The 23,287-nt window shown below is 39.5% G+C and overlaps 1 pseudogene; it reads right to left on the minus strand.

Moving 5' to 3' along the window:
* Window positions 1-1,293: 1,293 nt before the first annotated feature.
* LOC105009608 lies at window positions 1,294-17,409 on the minus strand (annotated as a pseudogene).
* Between the last annotated feature and the right edge of the window lie 5,878 nt (window positions 17,410-23,287).

The raw sequence follows: 23,287 nt of genomic DNA on the forward strand, positions 1-23,287 counted from the left end.
GAAATTGAGAAATGTTCATGCAATTACACAACTGAGAAGTGTGTAATAATGTATTTTTTTTAATCACAACTAATTAAATTAACTGGCAACAGATGAGTAACATGATTGGATACAAAAAGAGCATCTCAGAGAGGATGAGTCTTTCAGAAGTAAAGATGGGTAGGGGTTCACCACGCTGTGAAAAACTGTGCAGGCAAATAGTGAAACTATTTAAGAATAGTGTTTCTCAATGTGAAATTGCAAATTGTTTGGGGATTTTATCTACGGTACATAACATCATAAAAGATTCAGAGAATCCAGAGAAATCTCTGTACGCAACAGACAAGGCTGAAAATCAAAATTGGATAGCGGTGATCTTCGGGACCTCAGGTGACACTACTTTAAAAACAGACAATTCTGTAGTGGACATCACTGTATGGTTTCAGGAACACTTCCAAGACCATTGTGTGTGAACACAGTACATCGCTGCATCCACAAATGCAAGTTAAAACTCTACCATGCAAAGAAGAAACAAAATATCAATAAGATCCAGAAACGCCACCGCCTTCTCTGGACCTGAGTTCATTTAAGATGGACTGAGGTGAAGTGAAGAACTGTCCTGTGGTTTGATGGATCAAAACCTTTGATTATTTTTGCGAATCATGGTGCTAAAGAGGAGAGACCATCTGGCTTGTTATCAGTGCACAGACCAAAAGCCAGCATCTGTGATGGTATGGGGGTGCATTACTGCACATGGCATGGGTGACTTGCACATAAGTGAGGGCACCATTAATGCTGAATAATATATACAGATTTTGGAACAACATGTTGCCACCAAGACAACATATAATAAACCTTCAGGGAAGGCCTTGATTATTTCAGCAAGACAATGCCAAACAAAATTCTGCATGGATTACAACAGCATGGCTCCATGGTAAGAGCCTGCCTGCAGTCCAGACCTGTCACCTATTAAAAACATTTGCTGCTTTATGAAATGAAAAATAGGACAAAGAAGACCTGAACTGTTGAGTAGCTGAATTCCTATATCAAGCTAGAATGGGAATACATTTCACTTTCACAACTGCAACAATTGGTCTCCCTTAGTTCACAAACGTTAACAGTATTGTTAAAAGAAGAGGTGATGCAACAGAATGGTAAACATGCTGTCCCAGCATTTTTTTAAACGTGTTGCTGGCATCAAATTCAAAATTGCATGTATTTTTCCTAAAACAATAACATTTCTCAGTTTATATATGTTATATATGTTGTCTTAGTACTATTTTCAATTAAATACAGGGATAAATGATTTGCACATCATCGCATTCTGTTTTTATTAGCATTTTATGCAGCGTCCCAACTGTTTTGGAAACGGGGTTGTAAGAAACACATCCAGTATAAAGTGATACAAACAACTCAACCCCTCCTACTGTTGCTCCCTTCATGCCTCCAACTCATTCTGTAATTTTCTACAAGGATGTGATGTAACACCATGACCTTGGGTGCTTCCTTACTCCTAGGCAGCTGGGCCTCTGTCTCTGATAAACTGTCAAAGTGAAGTCTACCTAACTCTAATACTTTCTGTATTTCTCCATTAACACTCCTCCAAAGCTGTCAATCATACATTTGTGCTCTTCTCATTCCTCTTAATTCCCACCCTCAGTCACAAGAAAAATTTCACAGCTGCTTGATGTGAAAGAGTAAATTTCCTATTTGACCTGAGTCAATGAGCATGTAATCCACAGACCAGAGAGCCCTCTATTAACCTTTTGAAGGGATGTTGGTTTGACCGGAGTTAAGCCTTGATTCTATCATTTACAATGGAAATGTAGTGCCCTAGGAAATGAATGGATCCCTGGGAAAGGAAGGGCTCGCTGGGACTGATGGACGGGGGCCTACCTGGGATGGACAGGGGTGATGGCTCCCTGGGTATTAAGACGATTCCCCCAAAAAGACAGTTTAACTACTTGATGTAATAAAACACTTGCTTATCCACACCGGGATTTTTGTCAATATTAATGTCCAGAAAGTATGTGGTAGTGAACCTTAGGTTTACCTAACTAAGAGAAACACTTCCGATCGTCAGAACAGGAGTACAATTTCTCACCTGTGTGCACTCTCTGATGGCTAATAAGTTCAGATGAGCTAATGAAACACATCCCACACTCAGAACAGGAGAAAGGCTTCTCTCCTGTATGTATGCGCTGGTGAGCTTTAAAGTTACCTAAGTGAGAGAAACTCTTTCCACAGTCAAAACAGGAGTAAGGCTTCTCACCTGTGTGCACTCTCTGATGGCTAATAAGTTCATAAGTTCTAATGAAACACTTCCCACAGTCAGAACAGGAGAAAGGCTTCTCTCCTGTATGTATGCGCTGGTGAGCTTTAAAGTTACCCAAGTGAGAGAAACTCTTCCCACAGTCAAAACAAGAGTAAGGCTTTTCACCTGTGTGCACTCTCTCATGACTATTAAGTTTAGATGATGTAATGAAGCATTTTCCACAGTCTGAACACGAGTAAGGTTTCTCACCCGTGTGCACTCTCTGATGATTAGTAAGTGCAGATGATGTAATAAAACACTTCCCACAGTCTGAACACAAGTATGGCTTCTCTCCACTATGTATGCGCTGGTGAGCTTTAAAGTTACCTAAGTGAAAGAAACTCTTCCCACAGTCAGAACAACAGTAAGCCATCTCACCTGTGTGCACTCTCTGATGTCTGGTAAGAGCAGATGATGTAAAAAAAACACTTCCTACAGTCAGAACAGGAGTAAGATTTCTCACCTGTGTGCACTGTCTGATGTTTAGTAAGTGCAGATGATGTAATAAAACACTTCCCACAGCCAGAACAGGAGTAAGGCTTCTCTCCACTATGTATGCGCTGGTGAGTTTTAAAGTTACCTAAGTGATAAAAACTCTTCCCACAATCAGAACAGGAGTAAGGCATCTCACCTGTGTGCACTCTCAGATGTGTAGTTAGTTCAGATGATCTAATGAAACACTTCCCACAGTCAGAACAGGAAAAAGGTTTCTCACCTGTATGCACCCTCTGGTGTGAAGTAAGTTCAGATGATCTAATGAAACACTTCCCACAGTCTGAACAGGAGTAAGGCTTCTCTCCAGTATGTTTATGCTGGTGAGCTTTAAAGTTACCCAAGTGAGAGAAACTCTTCCCACAATCAGAACAGGAGTAAGGCTTCTCACCTGTGTGCACTCTCTTATGACTAGTAAGTTTAGATGATGTAATGAAACACTTCCCACAGTCTGAACAGGAGTAAGGCTTCTCTCCAGTATGTATGCGCTGGTGAGCTTTAAAGTTACCTAAGTGAAAGAAACTCTTACCACAGTCAGAACAGGAGTAGGGTTTCTCACCTGTGTGCACTCTCTGGTGTGTACTAAGTTCAGATGATGTAATACAACACTTCCCACAGTCAGAACAGGTGTAAGGCTTTTCACCTGTGTGCACCCTCTGATGTTTAGTAAGAGCAGATGATGTAACAAAACACTTCCCACAGTCAGAACAGGAGTAAGGCTTCTCGCCTGTGTGCACTCTCTGATGTGTCGTAAGATCAGATGATGTAATAAAACACTTCCCACAGTCAGAACAGGAGTAAGGCCTCTCACCTGTGTGCAGTCTTTTATGACGAACAAGTACAGACGATGTCATAAAACACTTCCCACAGTCAGAACATGTGTAAGGCTTCTCACCGGTGTGAACTCTCTGATGAGTAGTAAGTATAGATGATGTCCTAAAACACTTCCCGCAGTCAGAACAGGAGTAAGGCTTCTCTCCAGTATGTATCTTAACGTGTCTTTTTAACAGTGACAGAGATGAGAAATGCTTTTCACAGTGGGGACAGTGGTATCCCCACTTTTCATTGTAGTCTTCCTGTTGTTTCCCTCCATGTGTCTCCACTTCAGGAATCCCATCTGTGTGACAGACATCAGAAGGGATTTATGGCCACATCTTGACACACAGTTTAATCAAGGATTCAAGCAACTAGCACTATTCCACAGCGAAGTGATATAGACCTTAATACTGCAATTAGGGTGCTTGAATAATTAAATGATTTTGTGGCAAAGAGACCCTTTGGGCAGCTGTGAGACAAAGCATTAAGTATACCTGGGATTAGCATGCATGCAGACATACAACCATCCGAGAAAGTGGAGAGTGGAGAGTAAGATGTGATGTTGGATGGTAGGGATGCACAGATTCCAGTATCAGGCAAATACTGGGCTCATAGAAATGCTTAAGTATAAAATATAGAACTCAGATTGGTAGAGCGGGAAGACAGCGATGTCAGCAATGACAAGTAGAGTGCAAGCTGAAAAAGAAAAACTCTAATTTAACACAAGCAATTTGATCAAACATCGTTAGACACAGCACAGAGTTCAAATAGTATGATACTGATAGCAGCGCAGAACCCACGGTATTTGTATTTTGCCTTCAAAATGTCTGCGGTGGCAAAAACTAATATATTAATGAAACAAATTACTATCTAAATAATACATGATATAAGGCAAATAATATTATAAGGTGGAGCAAGCCGAGAAATGGTTAGAGCTTAAGTAAGTTACTGTAGAGAACCTTTCTAATTTAAACAATCAGATTTTTGATGTTAATTTACTTATGCTCATTAGCTTTGGAGAGGGATTGTGTTATAAATCTGGGAGGTGATTCATGAACAGTAAAAATATTAGTGGTTTGCAGATAAAGGAGTTTCAAGAGGCTGGCTACAGTATGATGATGAGACTGTGGTGTTGAGTGTGTGGCCAGTATGCTAAAGATAAAAGCAGAAACAACTAATTTGTCATTGGAAATATAAAGTTTGTATTCAACAAAATATCTTATTATCTCAATGAAATGTACTGAAATTAATGTAAGGAAATTATTTTGGCCATTAGAAAATATGCTTGGATGGTATTTCTTTTTCTCAATCCACCAGTACCCATGGCATGTTAGCCAAAACGTTTATTTCGGACATTGTATGCCAGTATTGGGACCGATTGGGACACATTAACTTGTCTTAATATTGCATCTCAACATTAGATCATTTTTATCACACCAAGTTAAAATATGTAGCTACACACCACTAAGAATTGTATTAAACATTTATGAAACATTTCTTATGACGTTTACATCCACAAAGAGCATCAATGCTATGGCTTTTGCCACTGGCCATTTTAATAGCTTATTGGCCTGAAATAGGCCTAGTATCTCACGACTTGGAAAATTGAGAAATTGCAAGTGAGCCTGAAGACGAACTTTACACTGACAAAGCTATTTCATTTCATGGCACAACAACGTATGTTTTTCTTTCATTCAGGAATGACATTGGTACAATAACTATCAATATAGGTGGCGATAACTTCTTTATAGAACAAATCCACCTAGTGCACCTTTGAGCACTTGGTATCTGTACTCGGTATCAGCAAGTACCCAAATACAAGTACTCGTACTGAAAATAAGTGGTATCGGTGCATCCCTATTTGACAGAAGACAAACGTTTCAAATAGATAAGTTTAGCGTTGCCACTGACACACTTTCTCAGTCTCAGACACCGCCTAGCGGACAAAGGTTACCGGGACATTTTGTTTAATGTTATTATCTACCGGCCTGCGGTAGGTAATGAAATAGTTTTGAGGAGAAGTAAAACAGAACTCACCAGCCCATTCCTACAAATCTGAATATTCATTTAAATTATATTCACATTAAAATGCACCTACAAATTACAAAACAAATGTGGCCCTTTATTTAATATCCAAATCCTGATGTGGCCCATGAGCCAAAAGTTTTGCCCTCCCCCGGTTAAGGAGATCAACTAATTCAAAAAAGGTCTCATTGGACTTTCTCTTATGGCCACTGAAAGTGACATTATTAAAACATTGGACTTGATGACATCATGGAGGATTCTGCAAGTAGCAAAGCCAGGAACAAATGCATCATATGAGTAATGTAATGTAAGACATTGTAATGATTGATTTAGGCTGTAATAGTAACTGTGATTTAACTCTATTTTAAAATAATGCTTCAGATAGGTATTTTGATAAAGAGCTGTTTGCGTGGATTCTACATTGTAAATCCTGTTTCTGAGAAGCAGAGAAATCATGATGTCTTCAATTGAGTGCATGCAATGTAAACCATGTTGAGATTGAGGTGAAGTTGATAATTAAGCTCTTGGGGGTTCAGGCTTTGAAGGCACTCTGCCCAGGGACCTGTTGTTTCATAAACTGGCAATTACTATATAAGATGTTCATACACCACTTCAACATACCATTAACTTTCAGTTCCAAGCAATAATCTATTTTTCTATCTTAAAAAATATACTATTTCTATTATTTCTAAGTGTCTCCCCTTATTACTTTAATACCATTGCTTCTACCAGAACTCTAACCCTTTATTAATAGCTTACAAATCACCTCTTCCTAGTTGTATGTCTACACTATATTCTTTCCCACTACTTTCTCCTCTAACACACAATATTAGAAAAATCGAAACTTAAATTATTTAAAAACTTAATTCTTCTCAAAAACATGAAACTAATAAAAATAATTGGTGTATTTAGAAAATAATAGATGTTTAAGATTACAGATTTTTTTCTCGAGATTATTGTTAAGTGATCTTTCCTTCCCAGCCAGAGTGTAAGGAAAAAACATTCTCTTAGTCTTCCACGGTAGATCCAATTCCATTTTGGGATCCACTTTCTGATACCGAACAGTGCCGACTACTTATGTAGTAGCCAAGCATGAAAAACTAAGTCAGATTAGTTTAGTTCCACTAGAGAGTAATGTTATTGGTAGGAATTTTAGGCAAGGGCTGATGGGATTGCCCCTGCACAATGGTTGCTAACTTCTGTCATTGTCCATTGTGCGTACAACACAGTTTTGTTTGGTAAACATTATTATTTATTATTATTCCCAGGTTAGCGCTCAGGTACAACAGTTGATGATTCAAATGAGATATTAGCTCATTTCAAATTAAGGTACAACAGTACCAAACTGTAACATGTTCTAAAGCAAGATAGATTATTTGCATTGTATTCATTTTGTATAAAGCTTCAGTAATTTTTTTTGTTTTGTACTGTACCTTAAAACGTGTAATTTATTTTAGTGCTGTTTGTTGATGAAACATGTGAAAGGCCACGTTTAGTTATCTGACTACCTCAGTCAAATTACCACATTGACAATTACAACATTAAACCAGTTCCTACCTTGATTAAGTAAATCCACATCTCCATTTTTAATGATAACCACATTCTTCTCCTCCTCTTCATCTTTAATGGTAACATTCATTCTGAGCGTTTGACTTTCGTCTTCCAGCTTCACTGATGTCATCTCTGAATCCACCAATGCCCCCTGAGATCCACTTTCATAATCAGAATCCAGTCTCTCTTGTTTGAGCTCAGTGTGGAAGGGGAGCAGCAGGCTGGGTTTCTCCTCCCTCTGCTGTAAATAAAGACCAAATCAGAGCCATCCATGACTGACATTTGATGGGAATAAAATACTATCACAATGGAGGAAAATGACAAAATCACAGTCATAACAGACCTGTATCCTACCTGCACACTCTTCTTAACCTGACCCCAGAATAGAGGGAAAATACATTTCACTTATATCACGATTCATCATTTCTTTGGCAAGTGACAACCAAAATACATTACTGAATAGTACATTTGTGAGACAATTTTACAATTTTACAAGCCATTTTGTTTCTACAAACCCAATTCCCAAAAAGTTGGGACATTGTACAAATTATGAGTAAAAAAGGAATGGAATAATTTACAAATCTCAAACTTATATTTAATTCACAATAGAATATAGAAAACATATCGAATGTTGAAAGTGAGACATTTTGTAATGTCATGACAAATATTGGCTCATTTTGGATTTCATGAGAGCTACACATTCCAAAAAAGTTGGGACAGGTGGCAATAAGAGGCAGGAAAAGTTAAATGTATAGATAAGGAACAGCTGGAGGACCAATTTGCAACTTATTATGTCAATTGGCAACATGATTGGGTATAAAAAAGAGCCTCTCAGAGTGGCAGTGTCTCTCAGAAATCAAGATGGGCACCAATTCCCCCAATGCTGCGGCGAAAAATAGTGGAGTATTATCAGAAAGGCGTTTCTCAGAGAAAAATTGCAATGAGTTTGAAGTTATCATCATCAGTGCATAATATCATCCAAAGATTCAGAGAAGGGTCAAGGCCGGAAAACCATACTGGATGCCCGTGATCTTTGGGCCCTCAGACGGCACTGCATCACATACAGGAATGATACTGTAATGGAAATCACAACATGGGCTCAGGAATACTTCCAGAAAACATTGTCGGTAAACACAATCCACCGTGCCAATCGCTGTTGCCGGCTAAAACTCTATAGGTCAAAAAAGAAGCCGTATCTAAACAGGATCCAGAAGCGCAGGCGTTTTTTTGGGACGCCATTGTCATCCGGACTAAAGAGGACAAGGACAACCCAAGTTGTTATCAGCGCTCAGTTCAGAAGCCTGCATCTCTGATGGTATGGGGTTGAATGAGTGCGTGTGGCATGGGCAGCCTACACATCTGGAAAGGCACCATCAATGCTGACAGTTATATCCAAGTTCTAGAACAACATATGCTCCCATCCAGACGTCATCTCTTTCAGGGAAGGCCTTGCATTTTCCAACATGACAATGCCAGTCCACATACTGCATCAATTACAATGTCATGGCTGCATAGAAGAAGGATCCGGGTACTGAAATGGCCAGCCTGCAGTCCAGATCTTTCACCCATAGAAAACATTTGGCGCATCATAAAGAGGAAGGTGCGACAAAGAAGACCTAAGACAGTTGAGCAACTAGAAGCCTGTATTAGACAAGAATGGGACAACATTCCTATTCATTAACTTGAGCAACTTGTCTCCTCAGTCCCCAGACGTTTGCAGTCTGTTATAAAAAGAAGAGGGGATGCCACACAGTGGTAAATATGGCCTTGTCCCAACTTTTTTGAGATGTGTTGATGCCATGAAATTTAAAATCAACTTATTTTTCCCTTAAAGTGATAAATTTTCTCAGTTTAAACATTTCATGTCATCTATGTTGTATTCTGAATAAAATTTTGAAATTTGAAACTTCCACATCATTGCATTCTGTTTTTATTCACAATTGTATAGTGTCCCAAATTTTTTGTAATCGGGTTTGTACATTAGCATTCATTTTCATTACATTTTCTAGAACATCCCGGTTGCAAGGTATTAGGAGAAATCTGACAATAGTTAGTCTTCCATTAAAAAAACATATTGTTTTAATGCAGTGAAGTTACTATACAGTTAGAAAATATTATAAATGCCAAGCAAAACGTTTGTTTACAGATGTGAGTCAACTACATTGCGATGTTTCTCCCATTCCTTGCTAGGCTCAACACGAACAAGCACGTTCATAGGCTGGACAGATGAAACATTTTACAATGCTTTTTCCAGAAGAAACTTATATTTTTGTGTTGGTCATGGAGGCGAGTAACAATTGTCATTAAAGGTGTGTTGTCTAGAAGGAGGCATGTGTGATCTTGCAGAGGACGCTCAAAGTCTTCTGATATCTGGTAAGACCATGTGGCAAAAAATATGTATTTACTGTGCATATGCTTTTGACATCTAACTTTAGTTGTGCATTATAGAAATTGACATCCCAATGGTCCGATTCAATATTTCTTTGATCAAAGTAATGTGACAAGTGGCTTGGGCTGGTGTAGTGGTAAAGGACGGCTGCTCTCTAGTGTCCTGTTGAATCTTAGGAGGACCGGAGTCCTTGGACCATGACTATCAGGCCTGACAACACCTAGCTGATCTTTTCCAAAATCACTGTCCACAGCCCACATTGTCCACATGGTTGGGCAGATTGTCTGGATTCTGCCTAAAGATAGGACACTGCCCACCAAAATGTATTGACCCACTGGTTTTCTGAACATGCAAAAACATTGATGTGACTCTTATCTCCCCCAGCACAACCAGAAGATGACCCCCTCATAGTCCCACTACCCCCCCCAGCTAATTATAATTCTGTCATAATTAGCTAAAGTTGATAGTATTTCTATGTTACTAAAAGAAAGTCTAATATATAGCTTGATTAATTGATTCAACTCTGCCATGTCTTCTATCAGTAGGCTATGCAATGCACACTGATCGAATGCGTTATTCTCTACATTTAATTTCGACTTTTATTCTCGATATTTAATGAGTTTATTCTCAAGATTGTATTTCGACTTTCTCTAAACACAACGACTTTATTCTCGATATTTAATGAGTTTATTCTCAAGATTGTATTTCGACTTTCTCTAAACACAACGACTTTATTCTCGATATTTAATGAGTTTATTCTCAAGATTGTATTTCGACTTTCTCTAAACACAACGACTTTATTCTCGATATTTAATGAGATTATTCTCAAGATTGTATTTCCACTTTTCTTTTCGAAATTTAACGAGTTTAATCTCGCATTATAATGACTTTAATGTCGAGATGGTTTTATTTTTTTATTATTGCTTGGCACTAATCCACTTCCGTACTTTAAATTATACTCTTGGACTACCTAAAAATGCATTTGTCCTGAAAGTATGGCTGGACGATTAAACAAGTTACAATCACAATTGTGATACTGACGTGCAATTTCCAAATCGCCAATTTACACATTTCAGCTCCAAAAAAACTGAATGAGATGAGGTAACAGACACTCATTGCACATCCGTAGTAGTTTTTCTTGCAGTTGCTGTAGTTTTTTTTGTAGATTACTAAAATACCTGGACTAATTTTGTTCAAATGCTTGATGGATTTCCAATGTTAGAGTTAACAATGCAACTGCTAGCAAAGACATCTGCTTCAAGCTGGCGAGTGGCACAAAGATATTGTCCCATACACAATAGCGTGGTTATAAAAGTTTCGGCCTCAATGTCAGTGCCTCCAAATATACTTAATTTGGGAGAAAATAAACCTCAAGTGTAGAGAAACGTTGCCTAACTAGCTACATCAACGACATATACAGTGGATATAAAATGTCAAGACATCTGTGAAAATGGCAGGTTTTTGGGATGTTAAAGAATGAGACAAAGATAAATCATGTCAGCACTTTTTCCACTTTTAATGTGATCTATAATGTGAACAATTCAATTCAAAAACAAACTGAAATCTTCGAGGGGGAAAAATGAAAAAATAACCTTACAATAACCTGCTTCCATAATTGTGCACACCCTCGGATGTAGCTGTGTTCAGAATAAACCAATCACATTCAAACTCATGTTAAATAGAAGTCATTACACACCTGCCATCATTTAAAGTGACCCTGATTAATCACAAATAAAGTTCAGCTGTTCTAGTAGGATTTTACTGACATTTTCTAGTTGCATCTTGGAGCAAACCCATTGTTGAAAGATACCAATCAATCAATCAATCAACATTTATTTATAAAGCGCTTTTTACAACAGCAGTTGTCACAAAGTGCTTTACAGAGACAACCGGCCTTAAACCCCAAGGAGCAAACAACAGCAGTGTTGAATTTCAGTGGCTAGGAAAAACTCCCTAAGAAGGTCGAATTTTAGGAAGAAACCTAGAGAGGACCCAGGCTCAGAGGGGTGACCAGTCCTCTTCTGGCTGTGCCGGGTGAGATATTAAGAGTCCAATTGGAATAATAAATTTCTCTTGGCTAAATCCAGAGTATATTCGATTTTAGACTAGGTCAGAAGTATGACCAGGTGGACAAGGACAGGAACAGCAACGGTCCCCCCAAACCAGGTAATCCGCAGGTGTGGACCAGGACCTCATCTCCTTCTAAAATTTAAAATTGGAGGAAACTGAGAAAAGTTAGTAGTACATCCCTCATGTCCCCCAGCACAATAATATAGCAGCGTAACACCTTGGAAACTGAGACGGGGGGGGGGGTCCGGTGACACTGTAGCCCTACCCGGGGGAGGTCACGAGAAGGGTGCAAAATAATTTCCAAAGCAGTAGATATACCATGGAACACAGTGAAGACAGTCATCATCAAGTGGAGAAAATATGGCACAACAGAGACAATACCAAGAACTGGAGGTCCCTCCAAAATGTATGAAAAGACAAAAAACTGGTCAGGGAGGCTTCCAAGAGACCTACAGTAACATTAAAGGAACGGCAGGAATTTCTGGCAAGTACTGGCTGTGTGCTACCTGTGACAACAATCTCCGGTATTCTTCATATGAATGGGCTATAGGGTAGGGTGGCAAGACAGAAGACTTTTCTTACAAAGAAGAACATCCAAGCCTGGCTGAAGTTTGCAAAAACAAACATCAAGTCCCCCAAAAGCACATGGGAGAATGTGTTATGATCTGATGAAACCAAGGTTGAACTTTTTGACCATAATTCCAAAAGGTATGTTTTGCGCGAAAACAACACTGCACATCACCCAAAGAACACCATACCCACAGTGAAGCATGGTGGTGGCAGCATCATGCTTTGGGGCTGGTTTTTTTCAGCTGCAACAGGGGCCTTAGTCAGGGGGGAGGGAATTATGAACCGTTCCAAATAACAGCCAAATCTGGCACCAAACCTTCAGGCGTCCGTTAGAAAGATGAAGAGGAAGTTCATCTCTCAGCACGACAACGACCCAAAGCACACATCCAAATCCACAAAAGCAAGGCTTCACCAGAAGAAAATTAATGTTTTCAAACGGCCCAGCCAGAGCCCAGACCTGAATCCAAGTATATATCTATGGGGTGATCTGAAGAGGGCTGTGCACAGGAGATGTCCTCGCAATCTGACAGATTTGGAGCACTTTTGCAAAGAAGAGTGGGCAAATATTGCCACATCAAGATGTGCCATGCTAATAGACTCCTACCCCAAAAGACTGAGTGCTGTAATAATATCAAAAGGTGCTTCAACAAAGTATTAGTTTAAGGGTGTGCACACTTTTACAACCAGGTTATTGTGATTTGTTTGTTTTTTCCTCAAAGATTTCAGTTTGTTTTTCAATTGAATTGTTCACATTATAGGTCACATTAAAGGTGGAAAAGGATCTCTAATTTTAAGTGACATTATCTACGCTGTTCACACTCAGGTCTGATAATCTCAAACCAACCGTAACTGCAATATTTGTCGCAATTCAATATTTCATAATCATGCAGCCTTACCAAAGTACCTCTAACTGCAATGTGTAATTTGGAGCTAGGTTCAATGTGGGCAGAGTAAAACGCATTTAACCCAACCCATTCCCATCTCCTTTGAAAATGTCGCTGTGCACTTCACCCCAGCTGCTGTTTGGCATTCTTTTTGTATGTCACTTGATGTCATCCTACTGTTGTTGAGTGACATTCAAATGAGTTGACTTCATCTCGGTCAGTGGACAGTCGTTTTCACCCTCTGCCAGTCTGTAGCTTTGTTGCCCCCAATGTCTGTTGACCTTGTTCTTATGAACCGCCATCTTTGAAATTTTCAGGATGGAAGCAACCTGACTATATCCCTCTGCCAATAAAGCCAGAATTGAACCCTTTTCCTCACTCAAAGCTTTTCTTTTCAACTTTTTTGTCATGCTGAATAGTTTTTTTTAAAATTCTAATTACCTTTTGGTACTACTTGCAGTTTTTGCCATCCAGCTGGTCGTATTGCAAGAGGATAGTGATGAACACAGCAGTGGTTTGTAAACTTTTCCTTGTTAAATTAGATTTGGTTCAGGTAATCACCTAATCAGTACCTCATTAAGTAAAAAGTTACTAGGGCTGCACAATATGGACAAAAAAAATCAAATTGAGATTCACACTGATCAGCCATAACATTATGACCACCTGCCTTTTCCCCCTTTTGCCGTCAAAACAGCCCTGACCCGTCGAGGCATGGACTCCACTAGACCTCTGAAACTGTGCTGTGCTATCTGGCACCAAAACGTTAGCAGCAGATCGTTTAAGTCTTGTAAGTTGCAAGGTGGGGCCTCCATGGATCAGACTTGTTGGTCCAGCACATCCCACAGATGCTCGATTGGATTGAGGTCTGGGGAATTTGGAGGCCAAGTCAACACCTCAAACTTGTTGTCTTCCTCAAAACATTCCTGAACCATTTTTGCTTTGTGGCAGGGTGCATTATCCTGCTGAAAAAGGCCAATGCCATCAGGCAATACCATCGCATGAAAGGGTGCACATGGTCTGCTACAATGCTCAGGTAGGTGGTACATGTCAAAGTAACATCCACATGAATGGCAGGACCCAAGGCTTCCCAGCAGAACATTGCCCAAAGCATCACACTGCCTCCGCCAGCTTCCCTTCCCATAGTGCATCCTGGTGCCGTGTGTTCTCCAGGTAAGCGACGCACACGCACCTGGCCATCAACGTGATGTAAAAGAAAACATGATTAATCCGACCAGACCACCTTCTTCCATTGCTCTGTGGTCCAGTTCTGATGCTCACATGCCCATTGTAGGGCATTTCGGCATGGGCACCTTGACTGGTCTGTGGCTACTCAGACCCATACGCAACAAACTGTGATGCACTGTGTGTTCTGACACCTTTCTATCAGTACCAGCATTTGCTTTTTCAGCAATTTAAGCTACAGTAGCTCATCTGTTGGATCGAAGTACACGGGCCAGCCTTCTCTCCCCACGTGCATCAATAAACCTTGGCCTCCCATGACCCTGTCACCGGTTCACCGCTTTTCCTTCCTTGGAACACTTCTGACAGGTACTGACCACTGCAGACTGGTAACACCCCACAAGGGCTGCAGTTTTGGAGATGCTCTGACCCAGTCGTCTAGTCATCACAATCTGGCCCTAGTCAAATTCGCTCAGATCCTTACAAACATGTCTTTTTGATATAGTTTAGAGCAGCAGTACATGCCCTTATGTTGGATATTAGTCACGAAGAGGATGTCAAGTCTTTGGCTAAATAATATGTGATTGGCTCTGTTATTTCTTTAAGTTTCGATGAATGCACTTTTCACGTAATTTATGAATGTCTTCAAACTGCTTTTTCAAGAGGAATGATCCGCTTTTGTGAATGTTTATAGCCTGTAGGCAAACATTTTCAAAAGTATAAATGATTTTGTTATGCCATTTTATTCTGTGTTCTATTGGTTATTTTTCCACTTTTGCTATAGACTAATAAATAAAAAATTATCAATTCATCATGTATTGGTATGACAGCATATTTAGAGTTAAATTACATCTTTACTCATAATCAAATTCAAATTGGAAACCCTGCACCCCCATCAAAAACTTGATTATTGATAAGTGTTTGGCTGCTCTGGGCTGGGTTTGCCCCTATGGCACTGTCTCGTGTTGCTGGTCGGAGTGCCTGTAGCTAATATCTCCCCAACCTGCGTGTGTTGTTACTTTATTGGGTTGTGGCTATTATTACATTTGTTCGATATAGAACCCGCAAAGAATTGGGATATTTTAAGAATACTCACTTTAACTAATTTTAATAATTTGGATGATTGAGAGGTGTGATCAGAACAATGTATTGTATAGTTCGATTCGAGGTATCTGCAGGTTTCAGCAAGTTACATTTAAGACTTTTTTAATCTCATTTCGAATTCTATTTAAGACCAATTTCTCAACAACACCCCACGCAAAAATACATAAAGACACTAATTCGACTGAAGTAAGACACCTACAGACTTTAGTTGATGAGCACCAAAACAAGCAGCTGTTTAAGGTGCTTCTGTATCTGCATGCAAGGACAGGGGAACATGAGTGAGCTACTGTATCTTCAATTCTCAGCTCGTTACCTGTATAAAAGACATCTGGGAGCCAGAAATCTCTCTGATTGAGAGGGGATCAAATACTTATTTTACTCATTAAAAAGCAAAGCAATGTATAACATTTTTGACATGTGTTTTTATGGATTTATTTGACAATATTCTGTCTCTCAATGTTCAAATAAACCTACCATTAAAATTATAGACTGGCCATTTCTCTGTCAGTGGGCAAATGTACAAAATCAGCAGGGGATCAAATAACTTTTTCCCTCACTGTATGAGAGGGAAAAAAAAAGGATAAATATGATTGTCGGATTTCCCGTAATTATAAAATTTACCTTTGCACTCGGCATACCTACAGGGCCATAAACCAAATAAATGCAGCGTGAAGGAACATTGGTCCAGTTGTGTGCTTATCAGATGGGTGTTAGCCTATATATTATAGACGCAAAAGGGAGAGAGTGGGTTTATAATACCGTAGTTTATACTTTTTAGTATAATATACGTAGTTTGACTGGCTAGCTTGGCACGTGCACAACTAGTGAAGTTGTTAATTGAATGTCATGTCAATGTAATTTTGTTTTTATATTATAACAATATAGCCTAATAATTAGAACAAGAATATGCCTAATACTGCACACCATCTTCATCCGCTTATCCAGAATCGGGTCGCGGGGGCAGCAGCTCCAGCAGGGGACCCCAAAACAGTCCTTTCCCGAGCCACATTAGCCAGCTGACTGGGGGATCCCGAAGCGTTCCCAGGCCAGTGTTGAGATATAATCTCCCCACCTAGTCCACCCCTAGGTCTCCCCCCAGCTGGATGTGCACACGGTAGGCAGATATTTCTCGCTGTTCAGTTGTCGCTAACCGCGGCCCGTGTGCAGGCACCGTAAGGCAATATAGTTAGTCTAGTCTACACATTTAATGTTAAATGTGCGTTTCAATGTTATTCTAATGAAGCCGTGTTTGGCCATCACTAGGTGCATGTACAGTGAGAAAGATACAGGGATGCAATGTGTATCCAAATCAGGATTGGTCCTCAACAATTGAATCCTCAACAACAACCATTGGAAATGCTCATATCTTAGGAATTCATGTTTGCATTTTTTGTGGTTGTAATAAATAGCATAATTCAAACATTACTGTAGTACAGTACAACATAATACAATACAGAAAAACATATGTATGTAGTATGAGTTGGTTTTGGATTGTTTTGGACTGTTTAGAATCTATATTTATCTAGAAAAATGAAAGTTAGTAATTAGTAGGTTCATTACAAATAATCTAAGCTAAAGCTTGTAGTGCTTCCAAGTAGTGGGTGTAAAGTCAAATAATAAATTTTCGTGCGTACGGCGTACGTCGAATTATAAATATAAAAAAAAGAAATTGAATATGATAAAACCGCTTGCCATAAAAAATAATAATAATAATTTCTTCAAGTGGGGCATCATTTTAATAAGGATAATCTCTTAGTAATGACCTATGGTCTGGCAGCGCCATTTACTGTCATCAAACGCTAGAATACAAAATGTGTTTTAATACTTCCACGTAACGCAGGTTTAAGCGCAATTGATACCGTAAACTGAACAAAGACACAAAGAAAAATATTGTTCATTAACCACTTACCATTTTAGCTAAATGGTTTTCTGTACGTATTTCACGAAAAGTTCCTGATGTCTTGGAAACCAAACCAAATTTTCCAAGATTTAGCCTACTCGTGCTAATTGAACAACGTCTTGATCTGCGTCTTGTATATCTGCGTCTTGTGAGCAACATTAAAGAAACACTTCCGGGTCACGAAAATCTGGAATTTTTCTAAATAAGAGACCAACGAATTACTTAAAAACTGAGATAAATTGAGTTTATTAATTGTTTGAGAACATGTACCTCTCAAAACATTGACAACAATTCAAATATGATCATATTTAAGAGTAATTTCGATAAAAAAGTGGGCGTTAAAACACGTTCCAAGGGTAAAATTCAGACAATGCCAATGACAGAATATGGAATACATATTGCCTCATAACTAATAAACTATTGAATATTCCACAGAGAAAGCGTGTAGGAAATGTCCAGGAGAATGTATAGAGTAAGACAAACCTGTCTAATCATGGGGAACAGTGTGCTACATCTAGCAACACAATATTTCCACACCCTCTTTTTCCACAATGTAACTTAATGGAAATGAAATACATATTGACTCATACAGAAAAAACTATTCTATGCGCCGCAGTGAATGTATTGTAGGAAATGTCAAGGAAGGTGGATAGAGTAATTATATGCAAAGAAATCAAGGGGCACTCTGTATTTGCAATTGTTGCTGGTGTTTTACTACGCCCACCCCATTGACCACAATGCAACTCAATGGATATGAAATACATATTGGCCTATAAAAAAAAAAAACGATTCTATACGCCGCAGTGAATGTATTGTAGGAAATGTTCAGGAGACTCTATAGAATGATTATATGCAAAGAAATCAAGGGGCACTCTGTATTTGCAATTGTTGCTGGTGTTTTACTCTGCCCACCCCATTGGCCACAATGCAACTCAATGGATATGAAATACATATTGGCCTATAAAAAAAAAACTGTTCTATACGCCGCGGTGAATGTATTGTAGGAAATGTCAAGGAAGGTGGATAGAGTAATTATATGCAAAAAAATCAAGGGGCACTCTGTATTTGCAATTGTTGCTGGTGTTTTACTCCGCCCACCCCATCGGCCATAATGTAACTCAATGCATATGAAATATATATTGGCCTATAAAAAAAACTATTCTATACGCCGCAGTGAATGTATTGTAGGAAATGTTCAGGAGACTCTATAGAATTATTATACGCAAAGAAATCAAGGGGCACTCTGTATTTGCAATTGTTGCTGGTGTTTTACTCCACCCATTCCATTGGCCACATTCCAAATCGCTGAATAGCCTTTAGATCCAATATTCCTTTTGTTAATGGAGGTGAGTATCACCACTTGGTGATTACTTAACAATTCAGTCAATGATCTAATGTAGTTGTCAATTACTTATATTAACTGGCCATTAGCCTGCTGTATCACCTTTAGAGATGTAGATGTAGGATTTTATCTGTAATAATATAAAATTAATGTTTAATGTGTGAAGGTGATACTGAAAAGAAAGGTTATGTTTGCATACTTTCTCTGTAAGAAGTTTTTGTTCCAGTTTTTAGCTCCATCAGAACAGTACCAAATGTTTTTACTACTGAAAACACCAACATGTAATTACAGTGGGGGAAAAAAGTATTTAGTCAGCCACCAATTGTGCAAGTTATCCCTCTTAAAAAGATGAGAGAGGCCTGTAATTTTCATCATAGGTTTACTTCAACTATGAGAGACAGAATGAGAAAAAGAAATCCAGAAAATCACATTGTAGGATTTTTAATGAAATTATTGGTAAATTCCTCTGTAAAATATGTTTTTGGTCTCCTACAAACAAGCAAGATTTCTGGCTCTCACAGACCTGTAACTTCTTCTTTAAGAGGCTTCTCTGTCCTCCACTCGTTAACTGTATTAATGGCACCTGTTTGAACTTGTTATCAGTATAAAAGACACCTGTCCACAACCTCAAACAGTCACACTCCAAACTCCACTATGGCCAAGACCAGAGTGTTCAAAGGACACCAGAAACAAAATTGTAGACCTGCACCAGGCTGGGAAGACTGAATCTGCAATAGGTAAGCAGCTTGGTGTGAGGAAATCAACTGTGGGAGCAATTATAAGAAAATGGAAGACATACAAGACCACTGATAATCTCCCTCAATCCGGGGCTCCACGCAAGATCTCACCCCGTGGGGTCAAAATGATCACAAGAACGGTGAGCAAAAATCCCAGAACCACACGGGGGGACCTAGTGAATGACCTGCAGAGAGCTGGGACCAAAGTAACAAAGGCTACCATCAGTAACACACTACGCCGCCAGGGACTCAAATCCTGCAGTGCCAGATGGGTCCCCCTGCTTAAGCCAGTACATGTCCAGGCCCGTCTGAGGTTTGCTAGAGAGCATGTGGATGATCCAGAAGAGGATTGGGAATATGTCATATGGTCAGATGAAACCAAAATATAACTTTTTGGTAAAAACTCAACTCGTGTTTGGAGGAGAAAGAATGCTGAGTTGCATCCAAAGAACACCATACCTACTGTGAAGCATGGGGGTGGAAACATCATGCTTTGGGGCTGTTTTTCTGCAAAGGGACCAGGACGACTGATCCGTGTAAAGGAAAGAATGAATGGGGCCATGTATCGTGAGATTTTGAGTGAAAACCTCCTTCCATCAGCAAGGGCATTGAAGATGAAACATGGCAGGGTCTTTCAGCATGACAGTGATCCCAAACACACCGCCCGGGCATCGAAGGAGTGGTTTCGTAAGAAGCATTTCAAGGTTCTGGAGTGGCCTAGCCAGTCACCAGATCTCAACCCCATTGAAAATCTTTGGAGGGAGTTGAAAGTCTGTGTTGTCCAGTGACTATAAAATGAACTTGTTCTATAGTTATCCCAATCATCCTTACAGTTGCCAGGTAGCATCTCGTTCACAAATCTCTCATTTGATAGGCCTGTAATATATAACCAGGTTAGAAGGACCAACCCCATTTGCAGACAGTCCTTGTTTGGACTCTGCTTGGATCAGCTTACATTTGTTCTGAATCACTGTTACATTTTTTTAAGAGGCTTTGTTTCTTCATCAGGTTGGCAATTTCTTCTCAGTTTGTTGGTTTTGCTTTTTGATTCATGTTGGTATGCATATGTTGTTAATTTCATTTGCCTGAGCAAAATTCTGATTGATTTAAGGATTTTTATAGCCAAATGTAGAGACAGAAAATCAATACACACAGCTTCTCCTTATTGGCTTATTTAGATTATTTACAATAAAACTCTTAAAAAGTATTCATAGCAATATTCCCAGAGAGGTCTTTAAAGCATCATGGACATCTCTATGTTAACAAATTTATAGCATATGTCTGCCCTGAATGTTGGTCGCGTAGGGCCAAAACCCAGGTCTTCATTCTCACATTACTGACTTATTTTGACCGGGGATACCATCTGAGTACAGTTGAGTTGGTCTGAGTGCTAACTTCCTCTAAGAAACAAAACAGAAAAGTGTTTTGCCCTTCCAGGACCAACATTTTGCAGTCCTGTAATATATTTGTCTCCAAGCAAATGTTCTCGTTCTAGACAGCTGGAAATAATATTGACTTTTCAGTCATGACAGGAATGTCATGACTGCAAATAATTGGCCACATTCGTAATAAAATGCCCATCCTAAGCATCATAAACTATAAGACAGCCAAGATGGAAGGAGATCAACTTGGGTAGAAAGTTGAGTAACTGGTTTGATTAACTATATGTACTGTGTACCCTATCTTGTTATCATTTAGTACATCATCTTTTATATTGTATGTTGTTTGATGTATGTTTGGAGTTGTAATGCCCCATATTAGTTGTATTTAGATAAAACCTAACAGCCCACATTCAGAATTTACTATGAAGGTTTTAGGATGTGCACATGTTTTCAAATAAATATATATATATTTAAAACAATAATCATTATTGGGATAAATCTCTAACTTTCTTTCCTTATAATTTGTCCTGGTCATTGGTAATTCTCATCTCCGTGCCTTAGTGGATAACATTGTCCCCATGCCAAATCAGATTGATTCCACTGGTCGATCTACCATGGCTTTTGGCTTCATGTCCACTCCTGGAGCTAGAGTTTCACATCTGATGGCAGATGTTCGTGGGGAGGTGTTACCCAGATGCCTCGTCCCAGTCATAGTATGTCTGATCATTCCTGGTAACAACCTTGAAGCCAGCCCATCCATCTCCCAGGCAATTACCAAGAACTGCTGGCCCTGGAGTATGAAACCCAAGCATGGGATCTGGATGTGACTTACGGATTGGAGACGTCCAGGGCCTTCCAGGCCCTATGAGCAGTGGCTAAAAAGATTCATTTGAGCAATGATTTTGAGACGCCAATTATGGCTACCCTGATCAAGGACACTTAAGGAAATACAGGTAATCGATACAACTAGACCTCGTTGTGCTGGGGTTCAAACTCCTCTTTGCAGATCTTCTCCAAGTCATTAAGGTTTCGAGGCTGACATTTGGCAACTCAAACCTTCAGCTCCTTTCACAGATTTTCTATGGGATTAAGGTCTGGAGACTGGCTAGGTCACTCCAGGACCTTAATGTGCTTCTTCTTGAGCCACTCCTTTGTTGCCTTGACCATGTGTTTTGGGTCATTGTCATACTGGAATACCCAGCCAAGACCCATTTTCAATGCCCTGGCTGAGAGAAGGAGGTTCTCACCCATGATTTGACGGTACATGGCCCCATCCATCGTCCCTTTGATGCTGTGAAGTTGTCATGTCCCCTTAGCAGAAAAACACCCCCAAAACATAAGGTTTCCACCTCCATGTTTGATGATGGGGATGGTGTTTTGGCAACATTCCTCCTCCTCCAAACATGGCCAGTTGAGTTGATGCCAAAGAGCTCGATTTTGGTCTCATCTGACTACAACACTTTCACCCAGTTCTCCTCTGAATCATTCAGATGTTCAATGGCACACTTCAGACAGGCCTGTACATATGCTTTCTTGAGCAGGGGGACATTGGGGTCGCTGCAGGATTTCAGTTCTACACGGCGTAGTGTGTTACCAATTGTTTTCTTGGTGACTATGGTCCCAGCTGCCTTGAGATCATTGACAAGATCCTCCCGTGTAGTTCTGGGCTGATTCCTCACTGTTCTCCTGATCATTGCAACTCCACGAAGTGAGATCTTGCATGGAGCCCTAGACCGAGGGAGATTGACAGTTCTTTTGTGTTTTTTCCATTTGCAAATAATCGCAAATGGTCTTGTAGCCCATTCCAGCCTTGTGTAGGTCTCCAATCTTGTCCCTGACATGCTTGGACAGCTCTTTGGTCTTGGCCATGGTGGAGAATTTGGAATCTGATTGATTGATTGCTCCTGTGGACAGGTGTCTTTTGTACAAAATCAGCAGGGGATGAAATATTTTTTTTCCTCACTGTACTATACAAGCCTTCATACGTCTCAATTAAAACATGTGTCTTTCAATATAAGGACAAATACATATTATTTTTACAAATTAAGCTAAGGCTGGAATGTAGTTGCAATAACATATATCCTTCTAGTAAGTTGACTTATTCTAGTACGTAATAGTTGGATATTGGTTATGATTTGACTCTGTTGAAAAAATATTTTGCTAATCTAAAAGGTATAAAACTGTAAAAAGGTCTTTTGGACTCACCTACATCTCTAAAGGTGGTACAACAGGCTAATGACCAGTTAATATGTCGTTGACAACAACATTAGATTGTTGACTGAATTGTTAGGTAATCACCAAGTGGTGATAATCACCTCCATTAACAAAAGGAATAATGGCTCTAAAGCCTATTCAGCAATTTGGAATGTGGCCAATGGAATGGGTGGAGTAAAACACCAGCAACAATTGCAAATACAGAGTGCCCCTTGATTTCTTTGCATATAATCATTCTATAGAGTCTCCTGAACATTTCCTACAATACATTCACTGCGGCGTATAGAATCGTTTTTTTTTTTTATAGGCCAATATGTATTTCATATCCATTGAGTTGCA

Source organism: Esox lucius, chromosome 11 (genome assembly GCF_011004845.1).
Source record: "Esox lucius isolate fEsoLuc1 chromosome 11, fEsoLuc1.pri, whole genome shotgun sequence".
Lineage (NCBI taxonomy): Eukaryota > Metazoa > Chordata > Actinopteri > Esociformes > Esocidae > Esox > Esox lucius.